The sequence below is a fragment of the Hirundo rustica genome, chromosome 5, assembly GCF_015227805.2.
Source record: "Hirundo rustica isolate bHirRus1 chromosome 5, bHirRus1.pri.v3, whole genome shotgun sequence".
Taxonomy (NCBI): Eukaryota; Metazoa; Chordata; class Aves; order Passeriformes; family Hirundinidae; genus Hirundo; species Hirundo rustica.
The window spans coordinates 40,558,467-40,585,939 of NC_053454.1; the positions used below are offsets into that span (position 1 = coordinate 40,558,467).

The 27,473-nt window shown below is 38.7% G+C and overlaps 1 long non-coding RNA gene across 2 annotated transcripts in view; it reads left to right on the forward strand.

The window, feature by feature from the left end:
- Positions 1-1,886: 1,886 nt before the first annotated feature.
- Positions 1,887-27,473, forward strand: part of LOC120752799 (uncharacterized) — a 164,807-nt gene continuing 139,220 nt past the window's right edge. For both annotated transcript variants that reach the window (XR_009207843.1, XR_005700814.1), the window contains exon 1: positions 1,887-1,966. This is a non-coding gene — a long non-coding RNA (uncharacterized LOC120752799). The remainder of the gene's footprint in view (positions 1,967-27,473) is intronic.

Genomic DNA, 27,473 nt, shown 5'->3' on the forward strand with positions numbered 1-27,473 from the left:
ATTACTTGACTTTCTTTTAAGCCTGTTATTCTGATGTAATAGAAGATTTCATAAATAGTCGCTAAGAAGTTAAAACCTAATGAATATTAAAATCATGTTACTTAAAGCCTTACTCTGCCTTGATTGCACAGACTTCTGCCCTTTGTGCATATTATTTAGAAGGGAGTAGACAGCACAAAAGGGTTGAAATCCCTCCCAAACAACTCCTCTGGAGCTTTTAGCTGTATTAGGTATTGTCTTACAGAGAGAGGAAGACTGGAAAGCACCATTGTTTGTGATTTAAATTGTCTCTGTTATTTTAATTCTGTTCTCAGAAAAGAAAAAAATACCCCATTAGAAGAACCTGTGCCTTTGCAAGCCTTTTGCCAGTAACTGAGTAGGTAATAAAGGAAAGCCCACACATCCACATAAAGGAAGCTGGTCAATCACAGGGAGTAATTGCTTTTCCCAGCAGCTCACTTTGAGGTGGGAAAGGCTACATATTTGTTCCTTATTGCAGTGTGTTTATAGATCATGCTGTCGCTTGGAATAGGAAAACAGTGCTGCATAAAGATTTGTGCTATGAGAGTTCAGGACTATATAGACTCATATCTTAGAGAGGGTAGACCCAGGGGACAGTTTGCTCTGGGTCTCTTCTTACCGTAGGAATTTAGCAAAGTCTGAGAGGGAATTTTGTAGAGAACAAAAACCCAACAGCATATAATTTAAGCCATAAACAAGCAGTCTATCCCATAGATGAAAGAAGAGCCCTCTGAAATTTATTTTGTAGGGTTTGAGCTCTAAAATCTGTTTTCTTGCAAGTCATGCTTAGCATGCATACTTACTCCTTTTGTGAACTGTGAGGTCTTCTTTTGATATAGCAGGGAATGGGATATTCAGACTGGGGTGTTTGTTAGATACTTCACAGGCCACAGGCTGCCTACAGTGTCTTATTTCAGCATGTGAAATAAGGAAGACAGCAATCTCTGCTAGATTTTGAAGCAGAGGTTGTGACTTTTGGAAGAGTAGATCCATAGTCTATCAAAAATCAGACATTGGCCTACAGGGAAAAGTAATAAAGCAGATTGCTAATTTTGGAAGCAAACTATGCTAAGGGATGTTTTCAAACTTTTGGGCCCCTAGGATTTGTATACCTTGAAAGCCTTTTTTTTTTTTCCCCTCTCTGTGTGTATAAAGAGAGAAATTTTCCTTTTTTCCTGCAACTTTGAACTAATAACTAATAGTGACAATGAACTATTTCAGTGTGGAACATGGATCCAGCTTTTCTATCTGCAGTAATGGGACATGACAAATACAAAAATCTGTTCTTGATCTCAAGGATTGGGAAAGGGTACTTCTATTGACCACAGGAAAGAGTATTTGGGGACCTAACAGAGCTGCCTTGTATGATCTGCTGACCACGTGTGTATGCATGCATGCAGTGATAAACTGGGTAATATGAACAACCTCATGGTTTGAGGGTTCTTGTAGCAAAGTGCCACCAATTTCCTAATTGGGATATAGTGCCATTTTATTTTATTTACCAGAATTGGTACAACTCATGAGTTGGAAAATAAGGGCCAGACTTGGCCAGGAAATAACACACCACAAGAATATACGTGTGCATAAGCAATTTCTATAAACAGTAATGAAAACCTGTAAGTTACAGATAGGTCCTGGTGTAAAAGGTGAATTCACTATTCCTCAGAGGCTGTATTGTCGAAGAGAATCTTGGTTGAGCCATGAGGAACCTGTGTATTACCACCTTTCTGTCCTGGTTTCACCTGGTGTGTCTTGCCTGGGAGTGCTGCATTGAGCATTGCCTGCACCTGTGATTTGAATCAGGTGCTGGCAATCCTGAAAACTCTCACTTAGGGAGCACGATACAGGCCTTTGTCTTGGGACCCTGAGCCGGTGGTGAAGTAGTTACTGGGCTTGTTTTAGCTGAGGTCTGTGTAAACCCGTTTGGCAGAGGCAGTGTCTGAGGGTGAGTACCACCCTAAACTTATTGTTTAATAAGTTAAATCCTTATTTTTCCAATGTGAAGTCCTACTATTATAGGCATAAGAGGTTTTCCTAGCATATCACTGCTCTCTTGGTATTGCATCTTGGTTAAGTTGTTGGGAAATCTACATTGTGAGCCTGTTCTGCCTTTAGTATGATTTCTAGTTGCCTAGGGGTTGGTTTCTTTTAGTTGAAAATTAGTATGATTTACCTACAGGTGAACCCTCCATTAGATTTGGACCTGCTATAGTGCACGATATTTTGTAAATGTTTGAGCTGTAATTCTGGAGTAATGTCAGGTTTATACTTAGGTATGGTTTGGTCTATAAGGAATATCTTATAGTGGTTTGCTTTTATAGTGTATTTTTCAAGCAATGGAAAATGCATTTGGAAACAGTAGAGGCTGGGCTAAATCATCTGTATTAAAGTTGAATAAACTTATTGTGTAGACTATCTGTGATGATTATGCAGAAGGAGGTGATTGATAATATTTCAGCTGATCTAAATTTTACTAGTATGTTCTCTAGTTGTATTGGTGTCTGCAAGAAAACCTTTAAAATGTCTTTCTGTTTTTCTAGTGTTTTTTGGGTTTGTTTTGTTTTGTTTTGTTTTACTTTGGTCCATTTAGAACAAGGAAGAATAGAGGGAAATGCATGTAGAAGTGAGACTAATTTATTCTTGTGTTTCATTTGCATTGTATTTTTGTATAATGTACTTCTGCTTATAATTTTCAACTTTCAAAGAGCTGTTATGTCTGAGGCCTGTTACTTCCTAAATTAAGAGCCATAACTCTTGCAGGCTATGACTTTATATATATATAAAGTTATGGATCTAACATTTCAGCAGCATCTAGTTTCACATAACTGATACTCAAACAAGAACTTTCATATTCTCAAGTTATAATATTCCAGCTGACAGCACGACCTAGGAAAAAATAGACACAAAGATCTATGCTAAATTTGTTAAGAAAAATTTTAGCTGAATTGGGAATATGCATCAAAGTGTTTTCCCTGACTAAGAGATGGTATTAGGAATCAACAAAGCCATCGATTATTATTGACTTCTCTGTCATGAATAAAGTGAAGGAATAGTTTGAAGGAGTTGTCAAGCAATGTAATGCTGGATGTTAGCTGGTTATAATAATGTCATCAGTTTAGTCTAAAATTAATTTTTTAATCAAAACCAATCTAAAGATAGTCTGAAATGTTAAATTCTGTCAAGCTGCTGCTTATAAGAGAGGGATTTCTTTAAAACATGAGATTTTACTAGCAGGTTGAAGCCAATATGAAAAGGTGATATTTAAAAAAAAAAAAAATCCACAACTTAGCATGATGCTTCTAAGGGCTGTCTTTATTGTTCTTAATGCTAAGGATTGATTTTAATTGTCTAAAGCAATAAGAATGTGAACTAAAACTGTTGTCCAGATGGAATTTTGTGTTTTATTACTTCCCTAAAAGCACAGCAGAAATGTAAATGAAGGAAAATACTGCAGATAAATGTTCAAAAGCTTTAAATGAAGTTGCAGATCCTGAAGTGAGACAGCCCTATCTTTTCCCTATGCAGGAGCACAGACTTCTGTTTTAGGATTATTAGTTATTTAGGATTGATTTAGGAGTTAGCTAGTTATTTTCAAAACTTTTTGTATATTCCTTACCTTCAAATGTATATACCTACATACTGTGTTATATATTACCCAGGTGGGCTTGAAGAACACATGTTGAAACCTTTGTCCTACTGGATATAATGTTTTCACTCTGGAACATAAATTTTTCTTTGTTTAATTGCATAGTTGCACTGCTGTCTTCATCTTCACACAGCGCCTGTAGCATTCAAAGCAAAATCTAGTTTATGTTCTACTCTTTAGTAATAAGTGACAAGAATGTTTATGATGTGTCTGGCTGTTTTTCCCCTCTGTACTGTATTTATGCCATACCTATGTGCTTGGTAACTCTTCTTACAGCGAAATAAAATATCTAAATATCCTGGGAATGAAAAGAGAATGGAAGTGCCCTTGAAATTAAACATCCATCTCACAGTTTGATGCAGTTTGGGGGTTTTTATGGAGTTATGGGGTCCTGCAGACTCATTGTTTTTGCACACAGATTATGACTTCTCCATGGGCCAGGTAAAGGTAGCGTGTTAGTCACGGGCATTAACTGAGAACTTGCCAGTGGAGACAGATTGTGACAACCTGGAGAAATGAGAGCCTTTGGGTATAAAACAGACCAGAACACACAGAAGCAGTACAAACATATTTTCTGTTTTGTCACTAGTGTATCTAGTGTCCTAATGGAAAGTACTGCCAAAAATTTCAGTCAAGGGTTTCCTCTTGAGTCATTTTTTCTGTCCTTGGGCTTTCTGTGGTGCCATCAGTTCATGCTGACTGGTGTGAACTGCTACCCACCAGTAACCACAGGTGATGTGAAATAGGCTGATAACTAACCAGAGCCTTTTTATTTCATTACGAACTTCACCTGGGAGTTGTCCCTTCTGTTGAAATTGACCTGAGTTATTCCTTGCTCGTGGGATAACTTGGTCCATTAAAGACCTTTGGTGGTTCCTATGTATTATATCACAGTTTGTTTTCCAACTCATTCTTTGAAAAAGGTATGAATAATCATGCACATGACAACAGACATTTTAAAGTCCTGTGCCAACGTATAAAATACATTCGTAGTAGAATACCTATTTTAATATTATTTTAAAGGTAAGGAAAATAATTAAGTGCTGGTATTTGGTTTGGTTGTTCAAGTGGTTGTTTTTTTGGGGGGTAAGAAGTTGGGGCTAGGGATATTTTGATTTTTGTGAAGTTTGCCCTGTATCTAGGGTTGGTTTTGTTTGTTTAGGGGGTTGAGGGGTTTTTTGTGAGGGTGTTGGTTTTGTGTGGTTTCGGGGTTTTTTTTTTTAATCACCTGAGATTGGATTCTTCCATTGTGGAAGTGAAATTTTCTCTATACAAACTTTTATTAACTGGTCAATCAGTGACTACTTTGGGACTGAAGTGCTTCAGCAAGTGATTTCATCATCTCCGATTAGATTAAATTCTTCTGTTATAGAAGTAAAATTCTCTCTGTAGGAACTTCTATTAACCAATCAGTCAGTAACTGCTTTGGGACTGAGGTGCTTCAGCTTCAGAAGGTGATTAGTAAATTGCAGTCTGAAGCCAGAATATAAGAGGTGTTGTGTGCTTTGCACATTCTGGGGCAACGGCTCATTAAGTTTTCACACATTGGATAATTCTGAAGTTTGTATTTCCTCCTTGCTTTGTCTGGGATAGCAGCACGTGCAGGGAATTTACAGCAGCACAGGATACTCTAGACTGTGTCAAAGGGCTGCTTCTACAGGACTTGTTCAAACAGAACTCTGGGAGATTTGAGTAAGAGTTTGGGTGTGACTCCCTAAAGCAAACCCAAAGGAGGTAGCATGTTTTAGATAACTGCAATAACAACTCTGCCAAAGGGTCTTTAGAGACCAACCTTTCTAGCTTTGCCATATGTCCTTCTCTTTCCTTTCTAGGTGTTAGCATTTTTAGTATGGTAGCACAGCTTTCTCATTTAAAGTATTTTCTTTCAGCTGATGCTCACAGTAGTGGCCAAAAGTAGTGATAATGGCATAAGAATACCTTGCTGGCTTTTATTCTAACAATGTTTTTGATCTCTATTCTGTCGTTTTCTGCTACTGTGTAGATTAAGGCAATGCATGAGTGATGGTGTAGGGAGCATCATCAGGGTACTGTCTGTAGGACAAGGGGTACTCTGCCAAAAACGCAAGGCAAGTCTTGTGTATTTACTGCATGTAAAGGAGAATCTTTCTGCTCGGCCAGGCCTGCAGTAGCAACTGTATCTGAAGGTTGCGTGATGTACCTGGCCCTACAAAGAAACACTTTGGATTATGGGTTCCGGTGTTACTGGGGTGGAAATTCAATGGCACCTTATTTTGAATAGATGTGCAGCTGCCTTATGCATGGCTGAAAGAAATATATCTGTATATTGACACATTCTATTTTTGCAATTACAGTCTCCTGTCTCATGGTACTAGATGGGAACTGCCTCATTCAGGAAGCATTTTATTTACTTCTATGTGGGTTGTGCAAAGCTTGCTGTTTCTTTTAGGTCCTGAGAGGGAGAGATTTTTACTTGCTCTTGGACTCTTTCTCAAAGCATGTCTGGTTTGTTGGGGTTTTTTTCTTTACAGTCTTTTGAAATATGGACACTTGCTTGTGTGTCTTACTTTTGATTATGTCTACTTGGTCTTTCCCAGTCTCCATGTGCTTAATTTTAAATCCATTTTTATTCTTACACACAGGAAACAAACATATACCTCTAGCCAGGCTGATATTACTCCAACATAAGGAGAAGAAGGAATGAGAAATTTAATAAAAAGTATAGTCAGTGTATCTGCTAACCTCTTCAGAATGAAACAAAAATGAATTTGTTGTCTATTTTTACCAGAATGCTTGAAAGGTTTGCAAATGCATGATAGCAGCTTAGTAAATAATTAGCATATTGTAAATGTATCTTTTAAAGGCCAAGGAATAGCATAAATATTCTTTCAACTTGTGGATGATATAAAGCATTTCCAGTTGGATCATGTATAGAGTAATTACTTTTGACAAGTTAATTTTGCAAGTGTCCAATTAAGCTATTCATTCATAGCTTATCTCTTCACAGTGTGGCTGTATTCACTTAGCTGTTCAGGCTTGACTTTCTATTGTGCATTTAAATATGGATCCAAGTTCATGGGATGTGAATTCATTGGGACAGCAGTTCTTAGTGTTGAGAGTTTGAACACCCCCCAAAATCACATCACAAGACTGACTTTAAATCAAGAGGGATGTAAGGCTATATTTTTTATTTTTCTTTTCTTAGTAGTAGTAAATATTTGTTAATTACTTGTCTTCTATTTTTCCAAAACTGTTAAGATTTATAGTCTCAGTTTGTCTTTAAACTCACTTTAATTCAAAATACATAGTCAGATTTAGGGGTGTGATTTCTCCTGAAGTTATCAACCCCCCAGCTAAAGTCTCAAAGCTGGGACTTTAAAGTTAAATACCAAATATCAAAAGGTCCCTGAGAATTACAAGATACTGATCTAGCTCTTATGAATGTTATAAAAAAAGTATGATGAGAGTATAGAGAATTGAATCTCTGAGATCCCAGGATGGCAGTAGATATTTTCAGTTGCTAATGGGAGCTGTTGATTTAATGCTCTTGATGGGAGTGGAAACAAACCAAGTCAGGAGCATACTGTGATTATTCAAAGGGTTCAAGGGCATCTATAACCTGCATCAGTCAGGTAGATGTTTGGATTTTAGGAATGAGCTAATAATGTGCATTAAAGATGGACCTGGGCCTCTAGAAGTGTGTAAAAAAAGAGCCTTAAAAATTAGTATCTAATGCTTATCCCCTGAGCGATCAGAGCAGGATTAGGGAACTGCTACATCATTAATCAAGGTAGAGTTTATACCAAACTGTAAACTTGAGAGACTGAATTTACTAGACAGGTAATTTACACAATCTGCCCTGGTATTAGTGAGGCAAATTCAACAAGTTGTATGATAGTGTTGGCAGACAGCGTTTATTCTCTGCCATCCATCCTGTTTATCGCTTGCACAGAAGTGTCTCTAGTAGTAATAGAACAGACCTGAACCTTTATAGTTCTTTGCTGCTACACAGAAGTCTGTAGGTTGCTATTCTAAATCCATCTGAGGGGGGAAAGAGAGAAGCTTAATTGTCACAGTAATAATGAAAACCTGGAATAATTGCACTGGACTTCCTGCCTCTTACACTCATTCTTGCAAGTCAACTGCCCCAAACTGAGAGTATTGATCGAGCAATACAGGCACACACATCCCTGCAACCTTCCCTGGCTGAAGTTCACATGGACGCTCACACACAGACTGGAGTACTTCTGAGTTCTTTCAGTTCATTTGTGTATATTGACACTTCAGCTGTAAATGGATCATGACAGTGGGTTTCACACAGAAGTCTAGATGTTAGACTGTCTCATCCCACACATATTTGGGTTAATCACATATTTATCCTACACCTATCACATTGACAACTGGTTGAACATGAAGAAAGTCTAGCTTTCCCCTGCAATGGCTGGAAGCCACTAATGAGATGGAGGCCAGGCCAAGCTAGGCCAGAAAAGTACATATTGAGATAGAAAATTGAAAGTTCCAAATATTACTTGGATTTTTAGGATGAATGGGTAAGCCCAGCAGACTTCCATCACCAGTCTTCATTACTGCTGCCCAACAATGCAGTCTGTAAGCAGCAGGAGTTCTTTTTCCCAGACTGTGTAGCTTCACTTTTTCAAAAACTCTGCACTCTGGAGAAGACCCTCCACTGCAACTTACCAAATGGTTCAGGATGCCAAGAAATGCTGCCTCCTCAGTCTGTCAATCCAGCACATTGCTTTTGAAGTGCTGCTGACTTAGGTTTCCTAAACAAGGCTTTTCTAATGCTATTAATCTCCCTGCTTATTTAAAAACAACAACAGCAACAAAAAATTGACCTTCAATATTGGGTTATTTCTCTGTGATAAATTCTGTAAGAGCTGAACATCACTTAATTCCACACTGTGATATGAAAGCCAATATAATTATCTAGAGGATAATAGTAATATAAATCTTCCACACAGATGTTATGGAATTGTTTCTACTTCTTCCTTTTTTTTTTTTTTTTTTTTTTTTTTTTCCCCTCCCCTTCACCAGTTACACTAAGTCTGGGTTCAGGCTCACATTGTTTCCAGTGGCCTTGATTTCAGTAGCATTAACAATGCGAAAAAATATACTGGGGGCCTGGAGTGGGGCCTTTAGAAAAGCACTAAATCTATGAGGATTTCCCAGCTAGGAAAGCCCATTCAGATACTGTAGCTGTAAGCAGATTGTCACAAAGTTGGTGTGAGAAAACTGAAGAGGTGGTATGGTTTTGACTGAAGAAATAAAGTTTTATTGTTCTTCCTTTGAGTGTTGATAATCCTGGACTTCAGAGAAACCGGTTAAGTTCTATTGCAGAAACAGAACTGATGCTGCTTCTCAACAGTTACTCATGTTAGTGAAGTGTGGATGTGGCTGAATGTTTTCTTCCCATAATTAGTGGCAGTAAACAGAACTGTGGTGCAGCTGAAGCTAGGTGAATGTAGTCTAGGTTGGGATTCAGTTCAGAAAGTTTGTTTATTGGGTAGAGGATTTTATAAATGGACTGCATCTGCTCTGCTGCCTGGAAGTAAACTGGTGAATGCAGTGCCTGATGTCCTATGGCTTTGGGCTGATCCTGCTTGGGCTGCTGACTTGCCTCAGCAATTAGCTACTGGTGTAGCACAGTAATTGTGTATTGCATATTTGGTTTTGATTTGATTTTTGCATATTTTGATTTTGGTCAAAATTCAAAGATGTTTTAACCTTCAGTTTCAGTTTGTCCACATGTTTCATAAGTACATCATTAGTAAATCGTAGAACTCTCATTGTACTTCTTATCTCATGTCACTGTATTAGCACTAGAAATCATACTTTCAATGTTATATTTTTATTAGCATAGGCAAATATCCAAGTCTGGATTCATTGTCCAAGTAATAAGTAGTAAAATTATTTAAATACGGAAAAATACTACTCTAGGGAATTAAAGTAAGGGGAGGAGTCAAATTTACATATTGGCACAAGTCAGGGTTAGCCGAACAGTGAGATTCTACTAGGCTGGAATGGAAATAGAGAGGAAAATATATTTATGCGCATTTCAATAAACCACATTTTCTCTGCTGACTATATGTCTCTGGGCCTTTAGGGAAATTCCTTATGAGAGGGAAAGCGAGTGCCCTGTCTCTTCTTCCCTTTTTGTGCAAGGGAAAAAGAAATAGTCAGACCCATGGTCTGGCCCAATCTGATTACAGTCACCACATGAGTTCCTGGTAGGTAACAGAAATGTTGTCAGCTCTCTACCAGTTCCTGGGCAGGTAGCTTTTGCTGTATCAGCCCTGTTCTCCACCTGTGTGCCAGTGTAGACACCACCTCCCCTGCAGCAGGGAGGGAGTCATGTCTGTGCTTTGCTGTATTGGCACAAACCAGGACAGAGGGTAGGTTTGTGCTGGAGGGCTGGCTGTGATACAGTCGTGGTTTTGCCATCCTCTCTAGGATTCCACTTGTGCTGCTTCTATATTTGCTCCAGCAGTAGAATTAAGCCATTCACTTATTCTATGCCTCACACTCATCCTTTAAATTGGTGAGACTGAGGTGTAATTTACTAGTCTTTATGAATGTGTTATTTGACCCTGTCCTTCACAAAAGTAAATGAAGTTTGATATGCTGATAATAGTATTGGACTAGAATTGTTGCCTCACGCCACGATTTATCTCAGAAATGGCGGAAAAAATATTTTTGGATCAAACCTTCTGTCTTTTTTACCCTGGATCATTCCTTGACTGTAAAGTCCCATAAGATTTCACATTCATAGTGACTATTTAATCAAGCGGACACATGTATCTTAAGACATTAAAAAAAACTATGCATAAAATGTAGCAAGATTTAACATAAAATAAGCATAAGTATCAATCCAGCTGTAATATTGATTCACTTGCCAGGTTTGTTGTGTGTAGTTGCCTGAAACTTTGTACCATTCATCCTACTGGAACCTGTAGGAATCCTGTTGTTTTTTAGTTCTTACTGAAAGGTAGATAACATAATTGAAGTAAGAGGTTAATCAGTGCAGTGGTGCAAGAGCTTTTTTATAGAGGCCTCCAGAGACTTCTTGCCTGTGTGCGATGCTTCAAATAATTATTATTTATTACCAAAGTATTTGCACCATCTGTCCCCATACTTATTAGTGCAACTGTGCTGCCATTGATAAAGCTTGTCCTTAACTATTGCTTCTCTGCTGCCTCCTCCTTCCATGAATAAATGCTGGAGCTGCTAAAGATTGTGTAAGGGATGAGCAAGTTCTTAAACGCTTTGAGAAGGGAGTCAGATTATCTGTTTGATGTAGTGATTTATTTGACAAATGAACCCAGAGAAGGATAATGTATACAAATATTGCTGTGTCCTTGCTTTGTCACTTTTGTAATTTCTCTTTCTTAACTTCCTTTATTTCAGTCCCTAAGTACAATTAGTAAGTGCATGTAAGTGTCAGGTGCCAGATGCTGTATATGTCTTTCTAGAATTTACATAGCTTTTCAGATTTTTTGAAAGAGAAATAAAATACAGTATACTGCATAAGTTGACAAGTCTGATGTATTGCTTCTCAGCCACAGTATGCATACCTTTGGTTTAGCATGAATATTCTCAGGCCTTTACTAGCCCTCAAGAAATCTCATAGTGGATTGTACTTCCTAAGTTATTACTTCATTTTTTTGTATCACGTTTTTCCCCTCCCAAATTCAGGTACTTTCTATAATGTTTTTAATCCAATAGACTTTATTTCAGCTAAAACTAGACATGGTTTCTTAGTCCTCAGACCTAGTGGTTCTCCTTGCTACAGCTTTCAGTGAGTGAATGAACACTTGTACTACCCTAGGCCAAAAAGAGGAGATGGGCTAAAATGCATAAGAGATGCATTCTGCAAAACACTTTGAATAGGAGAAAGAGTATGTAGAAAATCAGGAGATACTGTTGAGTCGCCTGAAGTCATCTGTGTCTGGGTCTGTACTCTGGTGGTGTTCCTGGTGTTTGTCTAACCTGTTCTCAAGGGCCGCTGGTAGTAGGTATTTCCTACTTTTTTTAGTCCTTCACTAATGCAAAGTTTTGTTTACCACAAACTAATTTTTTTCTTCCTTTTTTTTGTCCTGTGATTAAGACTTCTTGTTGTCCTGTCCGTAGTGGGTAGGCAGAACAAATTCTTCTGCCTACCCTTCCTCTTTGTAGCAGTCCTATATAATCCAGTAAGAGTCTCACTAGTACATTTCCATTGATCTCATCAAGCTAAATAGTCCTGTGTCTGTCTTTCTTCATATCTGTTATTTTTTAGGTTCCTGATCTCTGTTCTTCTCTGAACTCTCTCCATGTAGCCTAAGTTTTTCTTAGAATGTCATACCTTGATGGGAATTCTAGTTTAACTGGTGCTGAATAGAGATACTTCACTTATCTTTCAGCTTATATTTATGGCTATAAATGGTGTAAACATCTATGGTTTTTATTTTATGATACTAAACCAAATAAACAATTACTAAATTAATATTTGTGATCCAATGTAACTACCAGATTCTTCCAACAGAAGTGATACCTAGCAAGATGTCTTCCACTTGTGCTTTGAGCAGTTAATTATTCCTGCCTAAGTGTATAAACCTGTGGTGTAAACACTTCCAAATCGCTATTAGAAGTTATGTAGGTTTTCTGAATGGACTAATTGTTCTGCTTGAGAGAAGGCAGATTCTATTAATTTCCATGTAAGAGAAATACTTGCAATACAGATATAGTTTTAATGATGGCAATTAAAAAAATAAATGGTGAGTCAGTCTTCTCTAGGGAATTTTCCTGGTATTTAAGTCACATGGACTTTTCAGTAGCACATTAGGATTTCTCTTTTGAGTAGTGTGGTTTTTATTTCCCCCCCTCTGAAATAGTTGAAAGGGGAGACTTGTTTTGAAAATCTGTGCAAGCTTACAATGGGCTCACAGGCTGCAGTGGTGTCTGCAAAATTTCCTGGAGCAACCACAACATGGGTTGTCCTGTCATGTCCAAAACTATCTGTTAGAATTTCAGAAGCAAATAGAATTTTAGGGGTGTGATGACCTTTTCACTCTTTTTTTTTTTTTTTTTTTTCTCCCCTGCCATTTCATTTTCAGAATGTTCCTTTACAGCATTGAAATGCAAGTGTAGATTTGAGTGTTAGTAAATGTATGTATTTAAAGAACTGGTTTTAGAGAGTTCTTTTATGGAAAACAAGAGAGGGATGAAAATTATTGCCAAAGAGGTTTGTAATGAACCCAAGTTTTTTTTTTTTTTAGCCCACCTGGCTGGGGCACTTGAACGGCATATAATAAATAGATTGTAAGGTCTCCTGTGCCCAAAGTGCTTCAGAAACCATTATGGTGCAACCTTGGGTGATTTGATGGAAAGTGTATGACCTCCTCTCAGATCATAGCATATATAGATTTTGTTCAGAGGCTTGACTTTAAAAAGAGTAGCAGCAAGTTTTTAAACCCTCTAAGCAGGGAATTTAAAAAAAAAAAAATCCGGCACCACAAGCAAAGAGCAAAACTGTAGAGAAAAGCCTCCCAGTTGTCCCAGGAGTCTAGGAACTGTCCAAAACCTAAAGCACTTTCTCCTCTCAGTAACTTGGGTGTTTCCATCAGCATACTTCATCAATAAAAGATGTTATTTTGAGCCCTCCATAGGGACCAAGTTGTCTGACAGATTGACTTGCACTGTCCAGCTGATCTCTGATCTGAGGAGATGTTGCAAGCTCAAGAGCCAATGATGTGGATTTTTAATCTTTTATTATTATGATTGCAATCCCATGGATTTTGTGTGAAAGAACTATAGCTGTTGTAAAATTCGGTGACAGATTTGCATATATTATTGCATAATTGCAAAAATAAAGATTGAGGTGAGATGCAGCAAATTGCCCTAGTAATGATTTTTAAAGCACCATCTGTGGCCTGATACTTCTGGCTCTCTAGAAGTGGTATTGTTCAGAAATCTGTTGTGTGGCATACAGGTGGCTCATTCTGTGCTTGTCTGCCATCAGCAGTAGCCAGTGTTAGTAGGGGATACCTCCACAATGAAAGACAATGGTATTTATCATATTTTTGGAGCAGAATCACTCCCTACAGGCTATAACACGGTGGTTTGTTTTGGTTGTCAATTTCCCATAAGACCAAGTTTCCTGAAAAGGATGAACAATAAGCCAAATGCTCATTATTTGGCTTCTTGTATTTGAGCACAACACAGTATCTGATATAATTGATTCAATTCCACTAAGTAGCATATGATGATGTTGTTATTTTAGGTGCACTGTACAGGGAAAACAGCAGGAAGAAAAACACTAGTGTCATGTCCTTATCTAGTGACCTTCAAAGCTGGCTGCTCTGTGTCGCTGAATCTTAACTCAAAAAAAAAAAAAACCCAAAAACCCAACAATAGAGTAATCAGACACAAATAACAGCCCTCTCAACTAAACCCCCCAAAACAAACAAAACCCCCTCAAGCCTCAATCCCTTAGGAGTAAGTCTTGAGTCCCCATAATACATTAGTGGAAGTTGATGTCAAGTAATCCATATTTAATTTGTATGCCTTTCTCCTGTCAGCTAGTTCTGCTACTTGTCGCTCCTTTATTGGGTCTGTATCAGCATAAATTATATTGCCTACTCTGAGCCATTTTTACAAACAGAACCTTAAAGGTGGTAGCAGAGTAGAGAGGGAAATAAATTGCATTCCAGGGAATTCAGAGGAGTTGTTAGCATTTGGCCAGTTCTCTTTAAAGGGCATGGTTTCGAGTTTTGCAGTCAGTAGTTGTCCTTGCTGTGGTAGTGACAAGTATGTTTTGCTGTCAGCTAAACCTTCCAGCACCTTAAATTATTATCTGCCTGCACTGGAAGCTTGTCCTTGGGAAGACAGAGATTAACACATGGGGAAAGCAAACTAAAAATGTTAATTTTGCTGCATTGCTGTGCAGTGGCGGGACTTGGCAGTCAAGCTGGCATCCTGTTGTACTTCAATGCATTATTTTACATGCACTGAAGTGCCAGACTGGAAAGTGTGATTAGAAGATGGGGGCACGGTGTGGTCAGAGCAGAACTTGCAATTAGTGTGTTACAGTGTGGCACATGACAATACTATCTCTGATAATCCCAGATCTCAGTAGTTTTCAGTTTTGGCATTTGCTGTGGCTTTCACTTAGAAAAGCAATTCTTGCTTTTATTGATATCTCACTTATTGTTGCTGGGCACTAAGTAATGTGCAGTATTAGTTACAACAGTATTTCTGTCATATGTTAATGAGGTGGACTTTTATAGCAATTATCAGATGATGAGTATTGATATCAGCTTTGAAAAAGTTTCTTCCAGTTTGGATAAGTATTCTAATTCACAAGAAACACATTAAAAAAAATAAATATAAAAGCTCATGTAGTATTTTCCCAGCGTCTATCACTAACCAATTGAGAACTACTTTTAGGATGCTTTGTTAACACTAGTTAGAATTCATGTTGGGTAGTGCTGGTCAGTTAGAACTTACTTACTGAAGAACTAGATTCTCTCCCCTTCCCCTAGTAAATTCTGACAGTAAACTCTGAGACCTATAAAAAGAAGGATTTTAGCAGAAGGTATTTGTTCACCTATATAATTTGAACCCCATTGTACTACTTGCAACAGCTTTCCTTCAGCTACAAAAGCTAACCCTGTATCACTTTTATTTTGAAAGTATTTCTGATTTCACTGCTTTCCACCCTCAAGTTACACTTTGACTTGTTTATGCTAAAGATTGTTTAAGCAGTTTCTGAAATTAGTGTGCTGTTAAAAAGGATGAATGAGATTGAAGTCTATAACAAAATCTGGTGAAAAAGGTTAAGGATTTGCAAAAGCGGGGTGAAATGCCTTAGGGAAATCTTTATGGCCAATAACCTTAGTTCATTGCAGAATAGAAACTATAGAAAATAGCATTAAATCCTACAAGGATAAGCAATAAGTGCTGGAGTATCTGTATCATATAATAATTTGTCTTTAATCTTAAGATGTGTTTTATCTTATTTCAAGTGTTTTTGCATTGCTTCACTTCATGTCTTTTGCTATAGCCTGAGTCAAAACCCTTTAAAGTCAATGAGAGGAAAATATTTCACCTTGACATGAGTTGGCTTTGTATCCAATACTATGACTCATGAAGCTCTGTGGAGTTCTTATTATACTTGACTGATAATACTGTGACCACTGAAGTAGCCAAGAATTTAAAAAGATTTTGAAAAATAAAACTCTTCTCAACTTGCACACAATAAAAAAAAATCCATATTGTTTTTGAAGTGTTTTGCATTTCTTTATAAAGATGTTCTTTGGGCATGATTTGTACCGTTGTGGATAATAGAAATGTAATATCGGGTAGCACTTCAGTACCTGCCTGTATTATTTTATGTGAAGATCAAATCCTTAGCTCGCTTGCCCAGGCTTGTTTTTGATTTTGGCTTTTTCTAGCTCTCTGTAAGTCAAGCGAAATAAAAAATGGTTGAAGGAGAAAGAGAAGACTTGGAAACACTCTAATGTATTTGAGGCATCTTTTCAGACCTATTCTGTCATGTTCAGGCTACATCTTGTGAGTAGGTTCTTTCATAGACACCTCCATAGTGCATGGCTCCTCTGCCTGAGAGTGTTGTGACATCCAACACATTCATGAGGAAAGCAAGAAATGATTGTATTGGAGGAATGTCACTCACCATCAGATCAAGCTTCAGGACACTAACAAATATGCAAAGGGTAAATGAATGAAAAGCAGGCTGTGGCAACACTCCTACTAACTTCAAGAATTTGTTGTTCTTGTTTTCCACAGCAAAAGCAGGTGTTACTTTCCTGGATTGCTGTTTTGTTTGTTCATATTTCCTCTTGTATTATCAGTGGTGAAGAATGCTGGTGGTATATGTGCCACCAGTCTGCTATCTGGTGTTTTGTGGGTAGTGTGTTTTTGTTGTTGTTGGTTGGTTGGGGTTTTTGTGTGTGTGTGTTTTGTTATGTTGTTTGTTGGGGTTTTTTCTTTTCTTTTTTTGGTTGGTGGTTAGTACTTCAAGTTCCCATCAGCTGTGATTCAAGCACTAGTATAATCTCATTCTTCAGTAGCCAATTTGAGCTACGTTAGTGATTGCAGTGACGGCTACAGTGGGTCACTGACCATTGCTGCAGCTGGCATGTGAGGTACACCTGAAGAAAGTGAAAGCTGTTCTGCTTTCTTATTTCTATTGGAGAGATGTTCTGAACTGCCTTCATGCAGTGTTTTGTATACACTAAATCTGTGCCTCAATTCAGCTTTCAATCTATGGCCCTCAAGTTCAGTACAAATTAGACTGGAAATACTGTTTTTTAGAAAGCAAAAGGTTTATGCTCTCTGTGGCTTTTAATGTTGGGATCTTCTGTGTACTAATATGTCCTGGTTTTGGACAAATTTGGGAGAAAACCCCTGTATAGGATCCCTCTAAGGAAGCAAACCCAAGTGGCCCCTCCCTCCAACCAGTCTGGTAAAAAAAAACCTCTTTGGAGAAAAAGTGGAAAAAACTATTTTACTAAACAAATGAAGTGCATACAAGTATAAAAAATGAATAATATGAAACAATAAAACCTCTCCTGAAGTGAGATGGCAAATTGAGAAAGTCCTTGCCGTGGGTGTAGCTCGGCTCTCTCTCAGTCTTTCCTCAGTCCCAGTCTCTCCGGCGCTGCTGGAAAATGCCGAGGTCCAGGCCCCGGTGGGCCGCAGGTGCAGCCCCCAGTGCTCCCCTGGGTTTTCAGTCCAGAGCAGATTTAAACAGTTCCAAGAAAAAGGGAAAAAAAAAAAAACAGTCCAGGGAACTTCTCTGCCCTAGCTAGCTGAAACTAACTAAAAGCAAAACAAGATCTCCATCCTGCAGTCTCTCCAAGCCTCCGCCGAACATGCTGTCCGCAGCAGAATGTGGAGGAGTCGGGCAGTTTTCTCAAAACAAACTCCGCGCTTCTCCTTGCTCTTAGAACCAGTCTTAAAGGCACAGGACTCAATATACAGCACAAACAGAACAGACGATTGGGGATACAAGCATCATAAAGTTTCCCTAGGACAGTAGAAGCCCACAGAACTTGAGGACCACAGAAATCCCCCACACGATAAAATTCAGCACCTGCTGAGACGTGCTGCACACCCTGCACATTGATACAGTCCTGGCTGTTCCCATTCTAAACCACTTAGAATAATGCTTGCACCAAGCTCTTCTTTGGTTCTTTGAAGAAAAAATTAAGTTCACTTTGGTTGCTTGAATGAGAAGGTGGTGTTTCAGTCTTACAAAGGAATTTTTCCTATGTGGGGTAATGATTTAACCTGACCAGCTCTTCAGAAATAAGAAGGGTTGTTTTGGACAGGTAGATATTAAGATGAGTTTACAATCCTGTTCACAAAGCCACCTCTAGACTGCATCACACCAGCTGCCTAGAAGAACAATGTTTCTTGTTATGAATACTGTAGTAATTTGAGGGAAACCATTGAATTTTCTTTGTTCCTTTGGCATAAAAAGGAACCTGTTCTAACAGTTGCTTTGTTTAACTAGGAGGAGAGTTGGACCGGAGAGATGCTGAAGTTTCTGCCTGCGTTAGAATTTCATGACAGTATTATGTAAGCAGTTATATCTCTCCTGAGCTGTCAGTAGCTCAGTCTTCTACTTTGATTAGACCCGTGACTAAAAAAAATTACAATAATCCACTGACAAGCATGAAGAAAGCCATAATAAGACTGATAGCAATGTGTCAGTTAAGAGGCTATTATATTTTACTGCCTTACTACAGCAGACTAAAAAACCATTCAAACTTACTATTGATATAACTAAAGCCTTTTAAAAATCTGCTGTCTGCCCTAGTCTTAATAATACTTATTATGCCTGTGGGAGAAAGAATTAAAATATGTACCTGTTTACATGAATGTTTAGATGTTGACAGTTTGACTGCAGGCATAGCATGTAGCTACAAATAGAGGGCCTTGGGTTTTCCTTCTGAGTGGGAAACTTACATATTTGGGCTAGAAGGGAATCACAGAAAGAAGACTGTGGCTTTGAAATGTTATGCAGTGACAGCTCAGGCCTGCAAATCCTTTTTTGTAGTAACTTCACAGGATATTATATGTGTAGAAAGGGTGACGTGCTCCCTGTTTCAATCTCTAGTCCTTTTTCCTGTCATCCCCTGCACAAAAGAAAAAAAAAAAAAAAAGGAGTAAGTCAGTACAGGTTTTGGAGGCCTTATGCAGATTGAACTTTTGCTGTAATGCCTTTTTTAGAAAGGTATTTCAGTTGGAGATGTTTGGCCTATTCAATCTAATGGTCATATAGAAGCTCAGTGTTAACAAAAAGCTTGGTGGCATTAGTGTCTGCACTTTGGGTACAAGGTGGTTGATGAGGAAATAAATTTATGCTAGAGGATAAATACAGCAGCTCTAGAACACAAATTTGTAATGTGCTTTTTTTCTCATGTCCAGTTGGAATCTCCAAAGCTGCAGGTTGTGGTCAAGACAGTTTGTAACTTCATCTGCTACTGTCAAGGAGAATTTGACTCCATTGGCATTGTATTACTTGTAGTAATCCTAAGCTTCTTCATTGAGCTACAGAAGCCCAGCTCCCTCAATTAATTCTTAGGAATCATGTTCTCTAAGGCCATGACCATCTTGGTGATCCTCCTCTGGATGTTCTCAAATTCTCCATATCTTCCTGGAAACGGGCCCAGATTCCTGATGCCATGCCAGCACCATGTAGAGGAGGATAATAACTCCCATTGTTTTGCTGGCCACGCTTCTGATACAGTCAAGCGTTCAGTTTGCCTTGGTCATTATGAGTGAGCATTTGTAGCACGTGTTCAGGGTGGTGTCTGCTGTATTTCACAGATTCTTTTCTACTGAGCTGAAACTTATCCATCTGCTTCCCAGCATGGGTTTACTCTGCCCCAGGTGCAAAACTTTGTGCTATTCTGGATGCTCATTGGTATTGCCCAGATGTTATTGAACAGTACAGATCTCGGTATCAATCACTGGCAAACATTTCTCACTTCTGACTGCCAGCCATTGAGCAGTTGGTGCCCAGCAGTCCAGCCTATTTTCAGCCTACCTAGGAGTCTGTTCTCCCAGCCCATACTTGTTCCGCTTCCAAAAACTTTACTAAACTCTAGAGAGTTTATTTTTGGCACTCTCTCCAGGTAGTTAGTCTGTAGGTTGGCTAAGTGTGACTTTGGCTTAATAATTCAATGCTAATCTTCCTGTTTACCTTCCTGGGGGATATGTTTGTTTGGAAATGTATTCAAAGAAGAGGTGCTCCATGATTTCCAGGACTTCAGGTGAGATTGTTCTTTGGATTCTACTCCTTACATTTTTTAAGGATCAGCATAGCACACTTTTAAAACAGGTGTTTTATTGGTAGCTCGATCACAATAAATTTGCATAAATTATAATACTAATGTTGTTATCAGATTGGCTGGCTCAGCTGCCTCAGGGCTTCAGGTTCTGTCTGACTGTGTGGACTTGAAATAAAATCCTGCTTCTTTAAGTAGTCATAGGCTGTTACGGAGATATCAGATCTTCAGCAACTCTTGCATTGTCCGTTGCTACGTTCTTGAGGATTTGTGATGCAAAACTCAAAAAACTACCTGTGATTCTAAAATATGGTCAATTTAGATTAGAAGATTAGATGTAATGAAGCCAGTTTTTACAATGGTAAAACATGGAAATACATTGCCCAGAGGTGATGGATCCCCCATATCCTTTCATGCAAAGCCATACTGTGATTCTATAAAGCCCATATAAGAGACAGAGGATGTAGGAAACTGGAAAGCGACATTTGAGACTTTTTTACTTTTTTATTATTTTTATTATTTTATTATTATTATTCTTTTACTAATCTATTTAGAAAACAGTTTCGATATCGACAAGGAGGTTACATTCTCTGTGGTCTGGTTTGTTAAAGTTCCTTTGCTTTCCCTGTGTTGTTTACTAGGTACTTTTTTTTCAGTCAAGAGTTAGTTTGTTAGTTGAAATTCTGCTTTCTCTCTGTTTTTTAATGCATGCACACACAAGCATGTAGAGTAATAGTGAGGCTCACACAGACTGAGAATTAATAAGGATCAACAACTGATATTTCCTTTAAATGTACTGTCATGGCTCTTGGGTAGAATGCACTGAATTCTTGTCTTGTGCTTCCCGAATCCTCATTTTTTCCTCCTCTCAGAACCATCATAATTCATATCCATAATCTCCAAAAGTTTCGTTCTTATTAGTCCTCTGTCTTTTGGAATTTTCAGAATAGAAATGTGCATGCTTCACTTTTGTGTCTTGTCATCATCCAGGTTCTACCACTTCCATGATGAAACTAAAGTCTTGTCCTGTCTCATCTTTGCTTGGGCCTGTATGTTCAGCTCTTGAAGCTCAATGCAGCTGAAACAGAGCCCTTAGCGTTCCCTGCCATTCTTACAGCTTTCTCTTGTATACCTTGATTATGCCAACAGCACTTCTAGCTTTGCCAACGCAGGTTTGATCCACTTCTGTCAGTGATAATTGCTGCTCTGAAGAGAATTTCCTTGGCACTCAATTTGACCTCTGTCACTTCTTTCCTTGACTTTATCAGCTAGCTCCACCTAACCTGTCACATTAAATGTAGGGTGTTTGTCTTTTGTTTTCAAGGCTCTTTATTCTTTCCTACATATCTCATCTCCTGCATTATTAAAACATTTATTTCTGCCTTCAATTGCTAATCTCCATAAAGCATTTAAGCCTTTTTTAATGCTGTCATTCCGTGATTTCATAAGCAGGTGCTGAAATGCCTCCAAACTCTCCTTCAAAGTTTTTCAAAAAAGTTTCTTTATTTCTGGTGCCTGCAAAAGTTACCTACCACATAAGCAACTGGGTTGTGCTATGACCACTGCTATTGCACTGTTTTCTTGTGGTTTGCCCTTTCGCTGTCTGCTGTCTCTTATTCAGGTTGTGATCGTGGACTAATATTTCCTTCTTCATCTTTGTTCATACAGTGCTTAAGGGAATGGCCTTCGTTGCATGTGCACCATGGTAACCGTAGCTGTAAGGGACTGTATTTATGACTATGGCTTTCTTTTCCATCAATAAGCTGCCACTTTGTACACTGTGTTTGCAAACCTCCTGGAGGACAGAGGCTGCAAAAGAGAAGTTCACCTGACTGTTTTTTCTCTCTTAGTATTCCAGCAGTAAATTCATGGCTGTAGCAGAGACGCATCACGTGCACAACTTGTGCTTCCTGTTCACATTAGGAACTTTGCTACAGCACTGTCTTCAAACAGGTCAGATTGCTGGAAAAACTTAGAGATTACTTTTCCAGTGACTCCTACTGGAAGAAATACAGTTCACTTGTACCTATTGCATTTTGGGCTTTGTGTTTTATTTGCAAGGCAGAACTTTAACATCTCTGTTTCTGTATATGAGCCCAAATGAGAAACAGCTAATGATTTTGGTTGTGGTGCGTCAGTCAGCATTACCCGATTTTGCAGTCTGTATGAGAAGGTGCAAGTGTGTGGTAGATGTGCCATTCAGCGAAACACTACGAGATGGAGCACTTCCAGGAAGCATCTTCCTTAGCTGTTGTCTTCTCATGCTCTTCTGAGAGCTCAGAATGTTAGATATGTCAGATGCCTTGATTTCACGTCTGTGCATAGTGGGAGCTCAGAGCTGCTCAGTAGAGCCTTATTGGAAGCATAGAAAATTTGAGGCAGTTCTTGTTTCCTCCATATGCAGTTCTTTAAAGGGGGGCACTTAAGAATGCATGAGAGATTTTCACCAAGCCTGCGATAATGTGAATTTGGTACCAGATAGGTGTTACTCTTTTGTTTGGATAAATTGCTGGTAGAGGAAGCTGAAGCTTGCTTCGTATGCTTTAATATTTTCCCATTTCTCTTGTGTATGCTACTTGCTATTTTAGATTCTGAATCCTCTGAAGCACTGATAGAATCTCTGGAAATTATCCCCTGGACAATGGGTGCAATTGTAATTTAAATGAAGTAATAGAAATAATAAGAAGACTTGATATATCCTGACTGTATGTAACAGAGCAGACAATAACTTGATATGTTTGTTACATTTGGATCTTTGTGCAAATTAAAGATTTCATTTTTCTTTGTAGTGCACTCTGCATTTTGCTTTAGCTTTATTTGGAATTTCACATGTATCAAAGCTTAATGTGAACAAATTACAATGTTTTCAATGCAGTGCAATTTGCAATTATCTTTATTTTTTTCTCCATGGTCTTTTCTTTTGTTCCACTGAATGAGGGTTTTTTCTTTCTCTCTCACTGATTACTTTTGGATCCGAGCATGAAAATTCTTTCTTTCTTTCCCTTTTTAAATGAAAGTACCTGAACTTGGGTCTTTTATATGCAGTCTGTATCCTTCAGTGGACATTATTCATATATTGAAATGAAAATAAAATTCAAAACAGAATTCTGTTTTGGCTGGAATGCACAATGTCATTATTACATTCTAGTTTTCATACTTACTAACTTGTGATTTTTAGGGGCTGTGACAAGCTGCATATTAGCTGCAAGAAATTTATACTGCCATTATCATAACTTTTCTCTGCTTTAAGCTACTACTTTATTCTTCAGATTTTTTTTCTTGCACCATATGTGCTTCTGGAACAGCTTTTCTTTGTCATCCTCTCTATCACAGTGACAAAAAGCTCCCAACACCTTAACATTCTTGACTCTACCATTAGCTAGATCTTGGAAAATCGGTGGAAATATCTTACTGTCCCTTACCCCACCAAAATCACAAGTCTAAACTGATTCAAGTCTCACGTTTTAACTGAACTGTGTCATTTGAGACAGATAGAGGAGAAGAAGAGATCCTACAAGCAAAAAAAAACCCATGAGGAAAAACATTACTACTGTCTGCGTACAGATTAGGTTTTGTTTTCTTGAGGTAAATCACAAATCACAGCCCAGGAGGAGCATATATATTATATTAGCTATGGAGCATGGATGTATTTTTCAGAACAAGATGGGAAATATGAACCTTTTCTGTGCCATCATATGACCTCTGGGGTACCAGCTGGGCTCAGCAATCCCTGTGTGTTCTGCCGCTGCACATCCTCTTTTGTTAAGTCCCATGAGTTTTCCGCCTGTTCATTTCTTTGCTGGATTCCTTGAGCCAGCTCTTTTGGATTCTTCCAGCTGCCCAATAGCATGCTTACTACGGCAGATGCTCCAGCTTCATTCTTTAACACATACTCCACATGCTTCCATCTTCTGCTTTGGAGATAAAAGTTGTCAAACACCCTACTGTGGTGGTGCAGAACTGTTTTATTAGGTTTTTCTAAGAAGTTTATGTTATGGTTCATTTCACTGTATCCCCAATGTTGTAACCCTTTTCGTGTTGTCTATATAACAAGGTGTTTTATGTCAGTCCTCCCACCCCCTCTCTGGGGCAGCTTGTCTATCACTTGAGGAGCCCTCCCAGGTTGCGAAATCTCAGGGAGAGGGCTTCAGGTGATAGGTCCCCTGGGGGGAATTCCTTTAGCTTTGGATTTTAGTGGTCCAAGGCTTGGGGGTGGGCACACCTTGTTACCCCCTGAATTCCCTGATTTGTTGTGTCCTCCCTGGAACCCGCCCCCTGCTTATAGGGGGTAGGAGGGAGGAAAAAACTCTCTCAGTCTCTCAGCATCTCTCTCTCAGCGTCTCAGCCTCGGAGCTCTCAGCTCGGAGCCGCTCAGCTCCTCAGCTCTGGAGCTAATAAACATCTTTTAACCTGCTAAGCTGAGAGCCAGCCTTTTCTCTTCTGCTGCTGTTGCTGTCACAACACTTTTGGGGTCCAGCTGCTAAGCCGAGAAGCCGAAATGAACCAGGACCATTCTGTGGCTGTGTTGACTCGAGCTAGCCAGAGGTCATCTCCCGCCCGGTGCGGGACGGAACCAGACACACCCTACTAAACCTTTATTGACACTTAATTCCATTTGATTGAATACCTATGATGAGTGTTTGCAGTCTAGTCTGTAGATAATGCCCAAATTAGGAGCAGCTATGAGTTTAGCTGTCTGGTTTTGACTTCATTGCATTATTTCCTCTAGTCAATTTCAGTGACTTCCACTGAAATATATTTGTGGGGATCTTTTGTATTCCTTTGTCTCATACTTTCTGGGAGGCAGGAGGATGCCTCAGTGTTGATTCCATGGTATTACATGAGGAGAGCAACATGAACTATGTGAGGGAAGGGGGCCAGGGGGTGGTAGATTTGACTGATTTTACTTAAGAATTTATTTTTTAAAAAAATTTCCTGATTTATGTCTGAGATGTTAAGAGGCAGGTGTGATACTAACCTGGGGCACTGAGTGTGATAAATAAACTTCTGGAATGTGTTTCTGCTGCATTAAGTCAGCTGCCTTCGTGGTGGTCTGCCTGTCAGTATGCTGTCACTTTGCCCTTGGATGTGCCTTCCCTGGGTGTTTCAAGCAGACAAATCAGAAGTTACTGGCGTGTTTTAGTCTCAGAGCTGTGTCTGCAGTGCCCCTCTGTAATGGCTACTTCGGTGTCTGGCGAATGGTGCGTGTTACTGCAAATGGGAGTGACATTCCATACATGTGTGGTAGCAGCTGGAGCATGCCACAGCTTTACAGAGGTAAGGCAGCCTGCCATGCACCCCGGAGGGAAAGGAGTTTCAAATCCAAGTGCATTTTGAGGTCATTAACTTGTCCCTGGCAGCACTATAGTTAGGGGGGCTGTTTAATTAACACTAATTGCTCGTCGCTCGTTGTGTGCTCGCAAATAAAGGATTTGCTGAAAAGCACTTCCTAAGACACACACAGCTTTGAGGGAAGCACATCATCTCGCACGTACTCAAGCTTGATTAATGTGCATTTTTCCATGCAGGAGGAGGTGGTATCGATGTTATTTTTATTTGCATAATATTTATGGAATGTTTGAGGTATTTTAAGTACACGGCGTGGCAGAATAAAGAAGAGTCATGGGCAAAACCCATGTCTAGCATGCATTGTGTGTTAGTGTTATGGGTTTATTTATTGATTATTTTTTAATGGCAGGAGAGTAGAATGTCCTTTGCAGAGAGGGTGAGCAGATTTATCAATCTCCTATCTCTCTCCTTCTTCACCCTCTGTTCTCCTTTGTTCAGGTGCTCCTTTCAGCTCATTTTTGTATGTGTGGTTTTATTCCCTGACAGAGACTGCATTTTTTTTCCCCCCTTCTTACAGCTTGTTGGCTACAAAGAGGAGGAACTGACAGGTTTGAAATAAAAGTAATGATAGGTAATGGTTCATATAACTCTGCCAGTGCAATCAGAGAAAAGCACTCAAAGCACTTTCATATGATAGTGCCAGCGCAAAATAAAGTTAGCAGGTTCAGACAAGAAGGGAATTAATGGTGTACGGGAAGAATTTTGCCATTTTATTACAAGAAATAAAGGTATTTTGGGATTAGGAATGTGGAGTTTAATACTTACTGAGATTTTAATCCCACCTGTCTGCTTTTTACAGCCTTTCTTCTGTTCTTCTATTTAGTTTCCTGTTCTGTAAATTCTAATTTTTGACTTGAATGCTGCTCCAGTTCTGTGGACCTGTAAATATGCCTGATGGCACAAACAAGATTGACTTTTTTTTAATTACATATTTTTACTTTTTAGTGTGTGAAAAAATAACAAGCAAAAGGCCAAAGTTATGACAAAATAGGAATTTTTTTTTTCATAAAGCCATGCCATCTTTTTCAGTGAAAATGGGCAGTGACTACCTATACTTGTCTGCATAAGCTTCATTGTCCTGAAATGTTAGTGATCATATGTAATAACATCTTTTAAGTGTAGCAGTACCTATTTGTCAGTGTTCCACGAATCATTCTTTTTAACTTAGCCTTCCATCTTCCCATTTGTATTACATCCATTTTTAAGAGGATCACTTTGTATCAAAACTGGCAATCCTGCAATACAGATACATTGCTGCAACCCAGAACTGACTGCTTCCTATTGCTGTCATGGTCTGTCTTTTTAGGACAAGACAGTGCTTGTAACCAAGGTTTTATTCCTATGTTAATTATTTTTGTGCTCTTGTGATCCATGATGTTTATAACTAGACAAATTGGGTGTAAATTTTTCAGGTTTTATGAAAAAATTAGATTTGCAACCTTTTAAATGAAATTTGTATTAAGAAAAGGGACCTTTGCTTTAGAACAGAATTGGGAAACTCACTCTGGAACCACTGATAGTACAGTCACTAGGGCTGTGTTTAGAGTCCTTGGTCTGCCTAGTTTAGATGAGGGCCCTGCATTTTTTGTGTCATATACAAACACACTCCTAAGTTATTTCTTCATTGGGATATTGAATATTAATCAGGTAAGTTAATGTTTCTCACTTCTTGGCTTGTTTTTGTTTGTGGTTTCAGACTTCAAAAGGTCTTTGTTATATCCTAGTGCACGTGATCTTCAAAGAACTTTACTGACTTAATACTGTGTGATGCCAAATATGTCCTATTAGGTGTTGAATGCTTATACTTGCGCTTTCACACTAGCTGATTCTGTTACCTAATTAAATAATTTCCTGACTGAATCCCTTGATTGTAAAAAATGGTTCACGTGCACTATAGCTTGTAGGTTCTAATAAATTCCTTTTACCAGATTCTTTTAACATTTTTTTTAATTAGCTAATATATTGATGTCTTGGCTTTGGCTGGGATAACATTTCTTCTTGGTAGCTGAAGCAGTGCTGTGTTTTGGATTCAGTATGAGAATAATGCTCATGACAAGCTGATGTTTTGGTTGTTGCTGAGTAGTGCTTATCCTTAGACAAGGACTTTCCCATTTCCCACGCTGTGCTAGTGAGGAAGTGGCAGGGTAGCATAGCCAGGACAC